This window comes from Paramacrobiotus metropolitanus, unplaced genomic scaffold, assembly GCF_019649055.1.
Source record: "Paramacrobiotus metropolitanus isolate TYO unplaced genomic scaffold, Prichtersi_v1.0 Parri_scaffold0000163, whole genome shotgun sequence".
Taxonomy (NCBI): domain Eukaryota; kingdom Metazoa; phylum Tardigrada; class Eutardigrada; order Parachela; family Macrobiotidae; genus Paramacrobiotus; species Paramacrobiotus metropolitanus.
In genome coordinates this window covers 38,975-52,959 of record NW_026570383.1, presented here as the reverse complement: position 1 = coordinate 52,959, position 13,985 = coordinate 38,975, and positions in this window count along the sequence as shown.

Here is a 13,985-nt window from a genome sequence, read left to right as displayed (position 1 = left end):
AAACTACCAGTACCAGATAGCGTTAAAGCCGTCAGATCGTTTATTGGTGCATTAACATATTATCGTGGTTTCATAGAAATTTCTCTACGTATGCTCAACCATTACTAAAATTAACTCGTAAAAGACGAACCATTTCATATGGGGAGTAGAGCAGCAACAATCGTATGATTATTTGAAAACAGTTCTTATGAGCGTACCGGTATTGAAACCTTTTGATTATAAGTTGGAGACGCAGCTGAAGACAGATGCTTCGACATAGAGTCGGGGCAATATCTGGAACAAAAACACAGCGACGGATGGCATGTCGTGTGTTTTGCATCGCGTATGTTAGACCAACACCAGGTCAATTACTCCGTATCTGAAAAGGAACTATTTGCGATAGTGTTCGCATGTAAAAAGTTCCGTCATTACTTAATGGGACTGAAATTTACCATAATCACAGATCATAGCGCACTACAGTACTTGCTAAATTTAAAAGAACCGCACGGGCGCTTAGCGAGATGGGCACTGATGCTGCAAGAGTACGAGTATGTAATTACGTATCGTCGTGGTAAAGCACATCAAGATGCCGATCATCTCAGCAGATATAGCGTAGAAAAGCCTTGTGGAGAAGAGGAATATCAGATTCCTATGTATCATTCGATTATGGATAATAAGGCAGACGAATTATTAATTAAAGAACAACGTACAGATATATACTGTAGTAACATAATTATGTTACTTACAGATAAAGAGGCTTATGAGAGAGCGACGAAGCGTCAACAGAAGCGATTAGAAATGTTCAGGATAGTAGATGAAATTCTGATGAAAAAGGCGTGCAGGAAAGGCAAGAACTTATTATTGTACTGTATTCCCAGTACTATGCGTGCTGACATATTATACGTAATGCACGATAGTCCGAGTGGTGGACATGTTGGTTTACAACGTACTTTAGAGCGTGTACTTGAACGGTATTATTGGCCAAGAATGTTGCATTACGTACGTAATTATGTGGAAGCGTGTGAACATTGTCAGAAGCGCAATCCGATTAATATACCCCCGACAGCGTACTTACAACAGTTAAAAATCGTATGAGAAATTAGAATGTTGGTCAATAGATATACTTGGACCGTTTCCATGAAACTGCAGAAGGTTTTAAACATATTATTGTTGCTGTGGAAAACACGAGTAGATTTGTCGTATGTGCAGCAGTGAAAACTACGAATGCGAAAGAGACCGCAGAATTTATTTTAAAGGAGATTATTTTAAAATTTGGTCCTCCAAAGCATTTGACGACAGATCGTGGTTCGAATTTTATCAGCAAAATCGTACGAGAATTGAATCGTATTATGCAAGTTCAGCATAGATTTACGACGTCTTATCATCCGCAGTCGAATGTCAAAGTAGAGCGAATGAATCGTTTTATTGCTGAGAAATTAACTGCATACGTAAACAAGATGCAAAATGACTGGACAAATTACATAGATTTTATTACGTATGCGTATAACAGTACAGTACATAGCGTTACTGGATATGCACCATCGTACTTAATGTTTGGTGTGCAGCCGCTCAGTACAGTAGACACGTTATTCAAGGAAATTAAGTCGGAAAATACTGATAACGTAACAGTAAAGCAGTATTTTGACAAAATGTTCAGAGCGTTACAAATTGCGACGGAATTTTCAAAAAATATTGACCGTATGCATGAAAAGAATGCGGAGAATTATGATAGAAATCGTGAAGATAGTACGTACAAAGTAGGTGATTACGTATGGGTGAAAGATGAGCAGCGTACAGTTGGCAGTACTGAAAAATTACAGTACTTGTATAAAGGACCGTACAAAATTTTAGAGATTACAGACGTAGTTAACGTCAAATTGAAGTCAATGGATAAATCAAGTCGTAGTCGTCAGATAATTACTGTACATATGGATAAATTAAAATCGTATAAAAGAATACGATCCGGATGTATTAGATAGCAAAAATGACTTTATCAGACGTAGAAGTGAGCGTATAGCTACTAAAACAGATAACGCAAATAATAAGCCGACGATAGTTTCGTCCGTCAAGAATACTCGTATAGTGTCTGCGAAACCTTGTCCAGTAATTCATAAGAAAATGAAATGAAATACTCGTAGTAAACTTACTACAGTACGTATTGTGCATCTGTACAAAGTATGTTTTGTTTCTTAACAGAAATGGAGCGAAATAATGACGACACTGCAGAAGAGCGCCTGCGTCGTATGGAGCAGATGGCACGGGAGCGTAAGGATGCTGATGCTTTGAATCTCCAACGAGAACGTGAACAACGTGAACGTGACCAACAAGAACGTGAGCGGGTGCAACGTGCAGAGCGTGAGCGGAAAGACAGCAGTGGCGTGCGGAAGACAAGGAGAAGCGCGATAAATGGCGTCGTGAAGTAGAAGAGCGTAGTGAAGTTGCGACAGATTAAAGCTTATGGAGATCAGCTTGACATAGAAATAGCCGAAGAACGTCTCCGTGGTGCGCGTAAAAGTAGATCGTCTGACAGAGTCTATTTCGTGGAGTGAAGAGGAGGAAGCACGGGATCGGGAAAAGTACCGCAGAGAGCTCGAATCCCAGCGTCGACAGCAGCGTATGAGTGGTCAGCGTCAGCAGCAGACTAGTATGCCACCAGCGTCGCACGTGGATCGTGGTGATGATGAGGAGCGGGACAATATGCCATTCATGATGACGCCGGTGTATCGTAATGAACCCGTGGAGCATTCTGAGCCAGAGCAGCGTAGAGCACATCCTCCGATTACTTTCAAGGATGGACGCGAAGCCACGGTTAACTCACGTATGATGCGTTCCGATCCGCGAGAGCAGACACAGCAACGTACCGCAGATCGTAATGTATGTTATTCTGATGAACAAAAGTATGTTGAGTCAGATACTTATTTTAAATCGTATGTGCAGATGGAAAACCGGACAATGGCACAGCGTGTCGCGGACAGTGGACCAGTGCAATCAATGCACAATCAGCAGCAGCGTATGACCCAGCAAAATCCACAGCGTATGCTGCAGCCAAATCAGCAGCAAGCGGACATTGCGCGTAGACGCCAGGAGAAGCTGTCCTGAAGAACGTAAACCGTATCCAACCGGGTGTACCTGGGAATTTGCCGATTCATCCATTCATGAGTATGGAAAAACGTCTCCGTAAAGAGCAGTATGGTATCGTGATGGCAGATTTGAATCGCATGGCGGATGGACTTAACACACTGGCGCAAAGCGAAGAGAGTCCAGACAAAGCGGAGACTTGTAGAGCGGAACGATGGCACGTGTTAGAGTTGAAGACATTTTTGGAGTTATTGCGAAGTAATGAAGCGGAAAATAAGAAACGATTCGTAACGTATCCAGAGCCTATAAAGACGTCACTCAGTCCAAAGTATGTGGAGACTTGGTTTATGATCGTTTTGCTGCAACTTCGTGGATTACGTATGAATCCCAGAAGGACGGTACGACTCGATGGGAAATCGGTACGGGCAAGTGTTCAAAGTTCATTCAAGGACGATTCCGACGTAGTGAAGAACCGCCCTTGTACTTTAACCCGAACCGATTCTTTCCGGATGATATTGCTCGTTTTGGTCAGGAGACTGTATGTGGGATGGTACATATGATGAAACGAGCCGTGATTATGTTTTACATATGTATCGTGAGTTGGACCGTATGCGACAACAGTGGTATGCAGATCGACGTAGACAGTATGCTTCGATTGACATGTGGAGCTGTGGACATCATGTTGAAATGGAACGTGATATTCGTAAGATCGGAGAACGTATTGTGACGAATTACCAGCAGACGTGCAGCGTAGTCAGAGTGAAGAGCGTATTCGTAGTGGAGATCTGGATGAGCTGGCACGATTACGAGCGGAAACGAGAAGTACCAGCAGGAGATCAAGCGTATGCAGGAACAGCAGAAGAAGGAAGAAATGGAGAAAAGCAGCTGGAAGATGACCTGCGAGTGATGATGGATCAGCGAAAGAGAAAGAGGAATGGCGCGAGGAGCGACGTATGGAAAGATTCTGAAGCGGACAAGTGAAGTGTCGGACAGGCATGGACGGAATGGAATTGGTAATTTCCATGGATTTTACTAATAATTTGCTCATTTCTGTTTGCTGGAATAACAGTATTTGATTTTGTAATCTCTTTTGTGTCTTGGTTAATTCACTAATTAACCGCTTACGGCGGGATATAGCGACTGTGGTTAAATTCAAATAATTAGAACTTTATTTGATTGGTCAGTCTGTGTGGATTGATGAGTCACAGCTGGCTAGTGTGTTAACGGTGTTTAACGGTGTGATGTGAAATGGGAAATTGGACGCTGATCAGTCGGTGATGGAGTAACTTTCTGAATTCTAATAAATTTGTCCATGGGCAACCTCTCGATCGATCGTTCGTCGTGACCTCTCGTTTTATCTTCTGCACATTTCCCTTCATCCAGAGGAACAGTAAGATCTCTTCCTGTTTGTGGGTTTCGCAGTTGCGTAATATTAGACCACCAACATCGGTCTGTTTAGCGGCGTGGCGCGGCGTGTAGCCAACCCACAGTAAACGGGAGCTCACCGTCAGCCTTCCGTTGTAATACGAGTACTTCAAAAGCAATTAAATTAAGCTACACAAGGCACCGGAACTCCAGAGAGATGCTGTGCGGTCCGACCAGATACCATATGCATGCAGGAAAGATGTGGTCATCACGGTTGCGATGGCCTAAAACTTATACAGATATATTCAGTAGTGCTATAAAGCTAAAGGCTACTGGGTACTACCTGTAGGTTGTACTACGTAGCAACAGCCATCAAAATAACAACAAATGCGAGCGTGGGTACACTACTTCACAGACGAGCACTTCACTTAGAGGTCAATTCACTCTGAATCCCGTTTTCAAGGCAAATATTGTTATGACAATGAGGAATAATCTCCGGCTTCTTGCCAGCACTACCAAAATCAACAACTCAAGTCCACTTTGTCGACTACCAGGCTTCGTCGAAGGACCGTTTTGCATAAATGTACAGCGTTCATTTAGCAAACTTTCAGAACGTACGGCGTTTAGGAAGAATAGAATACATAGTTGGAAGCTTGGTACAACCTGCTGATCCTTAATTCTTTAATTCGAAATATTTGCTGTACAGCGATGCTCTTCTAGCAGGAGCTTGAATTCCACAATACAAGTTTTTACCACTAATCTATGGGAGTTGAGCCGATAGTGTATACCGGTATTTAAGTATTCACACATAGGTAGAAAACGTATAGCAGCGCCACAAAAGGCTGACAAACAAGTTTGAAGGAGAAATTTACAGTTGGCGATGGCAGCCACTGTAGTCCGGCTGGACACGTTTTACGGTTGCTAGAATTCAGCCCATGTAATATTTCTCCATTTATCCCAAAATACGTATCCTATCCGGCGTATCCGCGAATTTGGTGAATGAGCTTGGCTAACGGCTGCAGTTTGATAATATCCACAATCAAGTGTTACAGATTTCAGAGTAGTTTAAAGTGCGCACAATAATAATCATAAGGCAGTCACCCGATTATACCATCCTAACCATTCTGTTGTTTATGCATGCACTTCAAAAACAATTCTGGTTGACAAAGCGGACTGGAATTCCGGGTTGCTAGGAGGCATGGTGTGCGCTGTGATCATGATTTAAATGTATCTTGTCTTTCCGGTTATCGCAAATGTCGGTGACCCGCCATTTTGTCGACCGTCACTTTGTCGAACAGACATGATATCGAACCGTCAGGACGTCGAGCTAGTGTTTAACTAAACCGTCCTAGTTGTTCTTATCTGTTCTTAAATCTTCTTAGGTTTTCTTATGATTTCTTATTTTGTCTTAGGTTTCAAGTAATTTCTTATGCTTATCTTAGTTGTCGCCCTTGTGACGCGTCGACGGTCGACGTAGTGCGGTCGACACTGTGTGGGTCGACGTAGTGTTAGTCGACGAAATGTCGGTGGACCGCAAACGTCGTAGCAGTCTTCCCAGGAGAATAGCAATGGCGTTGCGGATGGTCTGCATACTGAGTGCGAAGAGTATCGGGTCAAAAACCGGCTGAAGAAGTAGGAGTATCATGGTAGATTCCGTGAATACTGGATCATTCTCTGATATTACACCAAGATGCGTCAGGGCGGTCTGTAACATGGTGGGTGTCCAACATGCAAGGGTACTGCAGGTCAGGACTGTAAAGGTCACGAAGGGCTGCACGCGGAACGTCTCCGTCGCTGAACGTTGATATGCAACCTACCAGGCACCAGAACTATTCACGTTTGTCTAAGTTTTACAAAAGCAACATTTTCTGCAGTGCGTGATAACAAAGTTGCTGCCTACGAGTAGTGCCTGCCACTGCCTGGTATTGTAGAGATAAGCAGGCTTTGACCAGTTGCTTTTACGAAGCAAGATACCATAGCGCTTCGTTTATTATCGTTCATGCATACGATATAACTTACACGGTAATTATATTCTTAACAAATGTGATGCTTCCTTTAATGCATATTGCAAAAACTAGCGGTTTTCTTTTCAAACCCAACCCTGCGCGAGCACTGAGTGGGTTGCGCATCGCTTGCACCGGTTATTAATAAATTTTTGAGTCGTAAACGAATTGGCCGAATGTAAGCGTTCTTTCCATACAAATATAAACACCGTACTTAGATTGCTTGGCTGGAATACCTGTCGTTTCCCGGGGCCGAGGGCACTTACGAGCACGGGTGGAGGCTGCGTGTGGAATGCAATCGTTTGGAGTTGGCTGGCTGTACGCTTTTTCCGGTCTTCTTTACGGTGCACCTTCCGCCTGTACAACCAGCACAGAAACGGGTACACCAAAATAATGCAGGCCACCGTTGCAATGTCCACCAACGTATCCACAAGCATGGCATAAGTCTTCAACCATCCGATGCTGCGCGTGATTTCACAAATCTTAAGATATTCTTCAGGATACATGAACCGGTTCAGTAGAATCATCGGCAGAATGGCCAGATGAGTGAACACCACGCTGACCACGCACAGAATAATGGCAAAGCGTGTTGTGTGGCGGTTCCGGTAGGAGATGGGCCATCTCAGCGCCCAGACACGGTTGACGGTGATGAGGACGTGCGCCTGCATGGGCAGAATGGGCAGGACCCGGGACACGTATATAGCGAAAGCGCAGAAGTCGATTGCATCAGCAGCCCGTTGGATCAGGCCCTGCAAGTCCGACAGGAAACAGGAGGCCATTCCCTGCACGATGTTGCAGATGGATAGGTGAATGACGTACAAGGCAAAGGCCGTACGGAGCTGAGGATATTTAGCAAACAACGACAGTATGCAGAGATTGAACAGTATATTAACGCCGCTTATCATATTAATATACCATGCATTGGGCTGTCCATTGGGTTCTTCCCTAATGCCGTCCCAATTTTTTAACAGTTCCGAAAAATTATCCGTAAAGTTAGGTGGAATTGTCAAAGAAGTCAGGTTGTCATCCATGACACTAGTCAAGTTGGTATCCATTGCGCTGATCAGGTTGTCGTCCGTTACCGGCCTCGTCAATTCCCTTATATGCGTCTATGCTAGGAGTCTAAACTATTGACTGGAAAGCTACGGAGTAGTTGGCTGACTGACTGGATACTTTCACAAACTAATTCCAGAAAAATGGCTTTGCCTCTTTGTGCTTAATTCATCTGGGACGCCACTGCGCTAATGCAACTAGCTCGTATTTCCGTCTCTAGTTTCTTTAATTCTGACAATAATATGGCTCCTTTAATCATGTTTTTCTGGTATATAGCGTACAACGACAATCTGGCACGATAAAACAGTCGTTTGTTTAGCAACTCTAAACTGTCGTCAGCTAGGCGATGCGGTTTCGTGTAAAAACGATTGACAAAACGGAAGCCAATCATGCTACCGCCAAACATTGTACCTCAGTTTTCATGAATGATACCGTGAAAACCGTTTTGTACCTGCGTCATGCCGAGTAACTGAATCAGCTTACAAATAAACCGCCCAAAGCCACCACTCTTAAAATCGTTTACCCTCGATAAAGGGGCACGACATGATCAGTATAAGCTGAAATCCCAATCAGAACCAGTTTCGGACACGTGCTTTGCCGAAGAAAACCCTGCGTGTTGATGAGGCAATGATTCTTCAAGGATCTGAGATCGGTTTCATGCCCGTTTCGAAAGTATCCAGTACGCGGTCTCAAGTCTGTAGTCCTTTTCCCTTTAAAACGACGTCGAGATCATAATTAGTCATACGAAACATAATTTGATTTGGTCAAGAAGGTCATAGCGTAACTGCAAAAATGTTACCCAGTATCGCTCAGTCGCTGTTGGACGAGCGCGAGCAAAGCATGCTTCCAGGAACCAATCATTGACGCACTTACCATTAGAACAGCAATGTCTTGGTGCACCGGAAATTTCTCTTGAGAGTAAAATCATTTCTCCCTAATAAATGCCCAGTGTGAGAGTGGCAGCGTACATGCATGATCCTCCCCAACGACAGTTACAAAGCGTATCCTGGCCAAATAACGAGAATATCTGCCCACAGTCTTCGCATTTGTACTACGCTCTTGGCTGGCTGGATGGTATTCTCAGCTGTACACTATGGGAGTGGGGAAAAAGCAGCACAGTGGCCGATGCAGCATAGTTGTCATAGCGGCTGTAAAATGTGTGCATCGATCATACAAAACATTTACCCACTTAACTCGAATGCATTAAGTGCGCATAAATCTGAAACAGTTTAGCTTTACGGTGGCAGTGTGTCACCACGCCGGATATCGAGCGTACGTTTAACATAATTTAATTACAATAATCTGAAACAGTCATTAAACAATATCATCCTGCTGACTGCATAATTACAATCTCGTGAGCTTTTTCAAAAGCAAAATTTAACTTCAGAAACAGTTAAAGCATTACAAAACACTGGAGCTCCAAAGAGCTGTTGACAGGTCGGATGGGTAATGGAAATACAGACAAATCCATGCAGAAAAGGTGCGGTCATCGCAGCCGTCGCATTAGTCTTCCCAGTAACAGAATAATGGCGTTGCGGATGGTCTGCATACTGAGCGCGAAGAGTACTGGGTCGAAAACCGGCTGCAGCATCACGAGTATCCCGCTAGTTTCGGTGAATAATGGATAATTCTCTGGTATTACGTTAAAATTCGTCAGGGTGGTCTGTAAAAGGGTGGGCGTCCAGCACACAACGATACTACAGGTCAGCACGGTATAGGTCACAAACGGCTGCACGCGGAATACTGTTGGCTCCGTCCCGGATCGCTGGTACGCAACCTACAGATCACCAAAACTATATTTCCGCTTTTGTTTAACTTGTTCCAAAAGCAGAACTTGTCATTGTCCTGGATGCATTACCTGTTTTTTTATGGTAGCGAATTAGCGACCAGTGTAAGCAGACATGTCTCGACCAGATTAGCATCATGAAAAATTATCCCCATGGGATAATAGTGTTTAATTCATACTCATACACACAACCATACCTGATCTACGGTAGATACAGCGCTGCGTTCTTAATGTAAAACACTGTTATGCATATGGCTGAATCTTATGCGGTACTTGAAGACCATGGACTTTATGGCTACAATGTCCTATTCCCACCGTGTGACGTCAGCAAATTAAGTACAGGGACTACTTAATTCAGAACTTTTCAGCCTCTTATGTATTATGGCAAACTGTTGGATGGCATACCTGTCGTTTGCCGGGGCAAATGGCAGCCATAAACACGGGCACAATCTGCGTGTGGAATTCCGTCGTTTGCAGTTCCGTGGCTGCACGCCTTTTCAGCTCGCTTTTACGGCGCTCCTTTCGTCCGTACAGCCAGAACACGACCGGGTACACCACAATAATGAACGTCACCGACGCATTGTTCACCAATAGGTCCACCAGCGTGGCGTACTTCCTTAACCAACCAACACTTGGCGCAATTTCACAAAACTTGCCATGTTCACCAGGATACATGAACCGATTTAGTAGAATCATGGGCAGAATGGTCAGATGAGCGGCCACAATGCTGGCCATGCACAAACTGATTGCCAAGCGTTTCTTATGGCGGTTCCGGTAGGAGATGGGAAATGCCAGTGCCCACAGACGGTTGATGGTGATAAGGACATGCGCCAGCATGGGAAGGATGGGGAGGACCCAAGATACGTACAACGCGAAGGCGCAGAAATTTACATTATCTCCGGACTTTTTTAAACAAACCCTGCAAATCCGACATGAAACAGATGGCCGCGCCCTGTACGACATTGCAGATGGATAAGTAGATGACGTATAAGGCGAAAGCCGTGCGGAGCTGCGGATATTTAGCGCACAACGACAGGATAAAGAGATTCACTAGGATGCTCAAGCCGCCGAAGACATTAATGAACCATGCGTTGGGCTGTCCGTCATTTTCTTCTTCGCTCGGTTCAGTGCTGTTTAAGATATCCGAAATATTAGGCGGAAAGGTCAGGTTATCCATTAAACTAGTCAGGTTATTATCCGTTCTCTATACTCTTCTATGTTGCGTGCTTATCAGCCGACGAGAAATCTACAGCGCACTTTACTGACTGAAAACGTATGCGATCCGAAAACTAACTTTGGCTCGTAAAGCGTCTGATTCACTTGTTATGACACTGCGCTGTTGCGACTAAGAGCATATTTCCGCTCCAGTTTCTTGAACTCTAGCAATAACGCTCCGTTACCGATGTCGCTGACTTTATTGTACAAGGTGTAGAAAGGGAACTGGATACTGATACTGTAGTGGCTCGCACATCTTGTACCACAGAGTTGGTGTACGGGAAAAATGTGCATCCAATATACACACTCTAACCGGGCAAAACGCACGATTCCCAGTTGGCGTGCATTGATAAATTTCTGATGTTTCTCAACTTCTGGTCTGGAGAACCTTCTTGAATATTAAAAAAATTAGAGCTCTAATAATTATTAATTAAATTTATGCTCAAAAGCAGCCATTAACTTAAATCTTTGCTGTCAGCTCGAATTCAAACACTGATTTGTTGTGGTTTGGGGTGCCCCCAGAGTGAGGGGTACGTTCAGCAATCAGCGTCAACATTCTACAGCTACAGAACAATTCGAGTTCTCAGATACAGAGCTTCTTTTCTAAGGTGAATTACAATTTTAAAGAAAATGTTTGATTCTGGACAGATTCAGAAGGAGAGTTCATCTTGAAGTCAAATCAAGCATTATTTCGTAGGCGTGCATTTTGCCCGGTTAGAGTGTGTATATTGGATGCACATTTTTCCCGTACACCAACTCTGTGGTACAAGATGTGCGAGCCACTACAGTACATCATTCATTTGTTTAACTGTTAGCTTCCATCAGGTGGTTGATGCTGTTTCGCATAAAAAACCATGGGCGAAACGGAAGTCAGCGACACTATCATTAAACACTACATCGCATTTTTATGAATGATCCCGTGAAAGCCCTTTTGCAACTGCGTCATGCAGTTGCAAAATGGAAACCCAATAAAAGCTCAATAAGCGCAACAAATAAACCGCCCAAAACCAGCACCCTTAAAAACTAAAACCGTCTATTTTGGATAAAGTGGCAAGACATGAATGTAATCAGGCATTCTCTGTCGGAATCAGATTGGGATACATGCAGAACACACAAGCAGTGTCGCACAAAATCATGAGTACGTACCGGTGACGCGATGCTTTTCCAGTGCCTTTGGAACGTTTTCATGCCCTTTGCAAAAGTACCAATACGTTAACGTGGTTATAATTTTACATTCTTTTTCCTTTTAAAAACACATCGAGATTATCAGAAATCTGTTTCTGTTTCTTGTCAGTTAATATTTTTTCGATTTTACCCATTTTAGTAGAAACTCCGATGCATAAGCAGGTCATACTGTACAAGCTTCACCCAGGAGCACAACGCCGTAATCTAGAATGTTGAGTGCATGTTGTGCGTTTACACACACTGAAACTACGTAATTATGTTTACGTAGTTGTTTAGTAAAAACCTACCCTATTTCTACATCAACAGAAGAGGTACGTAGTAACGTAGCGCTGTCAAAGCCACACCCAGTGCTAATGATCATAAATAATTCTGCTGTCACCGAAAAACGATGTACGAAGCAGGAATCGTACATAAACGAGGCGCCTTTATTTAGACTTGCTCTTCCATCCGTCACCAGCGCAGTCAAACTTATGAACCATCATTCCGAGCGGATTGTTTTCCCTTTGAGAAAGCGGTTTCGCGGTAACATACTTTTCGTAATAAACGCGACACGTCAAAAAGTACGCCTGGTTACCGATATTCCACGAGGCAGAACCAAAACGATCATCAGCAATCACTATAACAAGACAGAACACAATTCAAGAATGACTATTTCTGAACGTATGGCATCATCATGTGCATACATTTCGTCCGAATAATTATCCTACATGCGAGCACGAGTTAATCAAACGTAAGTCACAGCGAAGCGATATAGCTCACAGCACGCTCACAAAGTAGCGACGATGATCCTCCTGCCCTTCTACACCGTTCCAGACGTGAAACCCAAAACATTTTCACAAAGTAACGGGACTTAGTAAGAATGTGCGTGTATAAGAATGTTCGTTTTGATGTAAAACTTGCTCATGCACCCTCATTACTTCCCGCATATCTAAAAATCTCTGAGGGTATCGTAATTTACACAGTTCGTAAAACAAGAAACATGAAAATAACACAGACTGGAACGTCTGACTGCAAAAAAGCACGGTGCGTGATATGGCGCGGTAAGGAACCTCTCCATCCAGGAAATGTCTCTGGTCTTTCCGGTCACTGAAACCGTCGAAGTAGTCTTCCCAAGAGAATAACAATAGCGTTGCGGACGGTCTGCATGCTGAGCGTAAAGAGTATGGGATCGAAAACCGGCTGCAGAAACACGAGTATCCCGCTAATTTCGGTGAATAGTAGGTCATTCTCTGATATTACGTTAAAATGCGTCAGGGTGGTCTGTAACAGGGTGGGCGTCCAGCATACAACAGTACTACAGGTCAGCACCGTAAAGGTCATAAATGGCTGCACGCGGAGGCGGAGGGCTGCTGTCTCCGTCCCGGGTCGCTGATATGGAACCTACAAAATTAAAAAATTATTATGTTCATTCTTGTCCACCTTTAACAAAAGCAAAATTTGTTAGAGTCATGAATACATTTTTTCCTATAGTGCTTCATGATACTTTGTATTAACAAACCGCGAACAGGCATATTTCTGCTAAATTTTCATCATGAATTAATAGAGCATAGTTTCGTGCATATTTGGACACAGTACAGTACTGTGTTCTTTACGTAAGTGTAGTGTATACTGCAAATTGTTGAATATCGTACCTGTTGTTTCCCGGAGCTAAGGATACCCACAAGCACGGGCGGTGCCTGCGTGTAAAATTCCGTTGTTTTTGTCGTTTGCCGTTCCGTTGCTGGACGCTTTTTTCAGCTCTTCTTTTCGGTTCACCTTCCGCCTGTACAGCCAGAACAGGACCGGATACACCAAAATAATGAAAGCCACCGGCGCATTGTTCACCAGCGTATCTACAATCGTGGCGTAAAGTGTTCAGCCACCCAACGGTGGGCGTGATTTCACAAATATATTCATAACTGTTAGGATACAGAAACCGATTCAGCAGGATCATCGGCAGAATGGTCAGATGCGCGATCACCACACTGACCAGACAGAGAATAATAGCCAAACGCTTCGTATGACGATTCCGGTAGGAGATGGGGAATGCCAGTGCCCATACACGATTCATGGTGATAAGCATGTGCGCCTGCATGGGAAGGATGGGGAGGACCCAAAATACGTACAAAGTGAAGGCGCAGAAATTCACGTCAGCACCTGACAGTGTGAGCAGGTCTTGCAAGTTGGATATAAAGCAAACGGCCATTCCTTGTACCACATTGCACATGGATAAACAGATGACGTAGGCAGCAAAAGCTGCGCGGAGTTGTGGATATTTAGCGAACAACGACAGGATGCAGATATTGAATAGGATATTCATCCCGGCCAAGACGTTAATACAC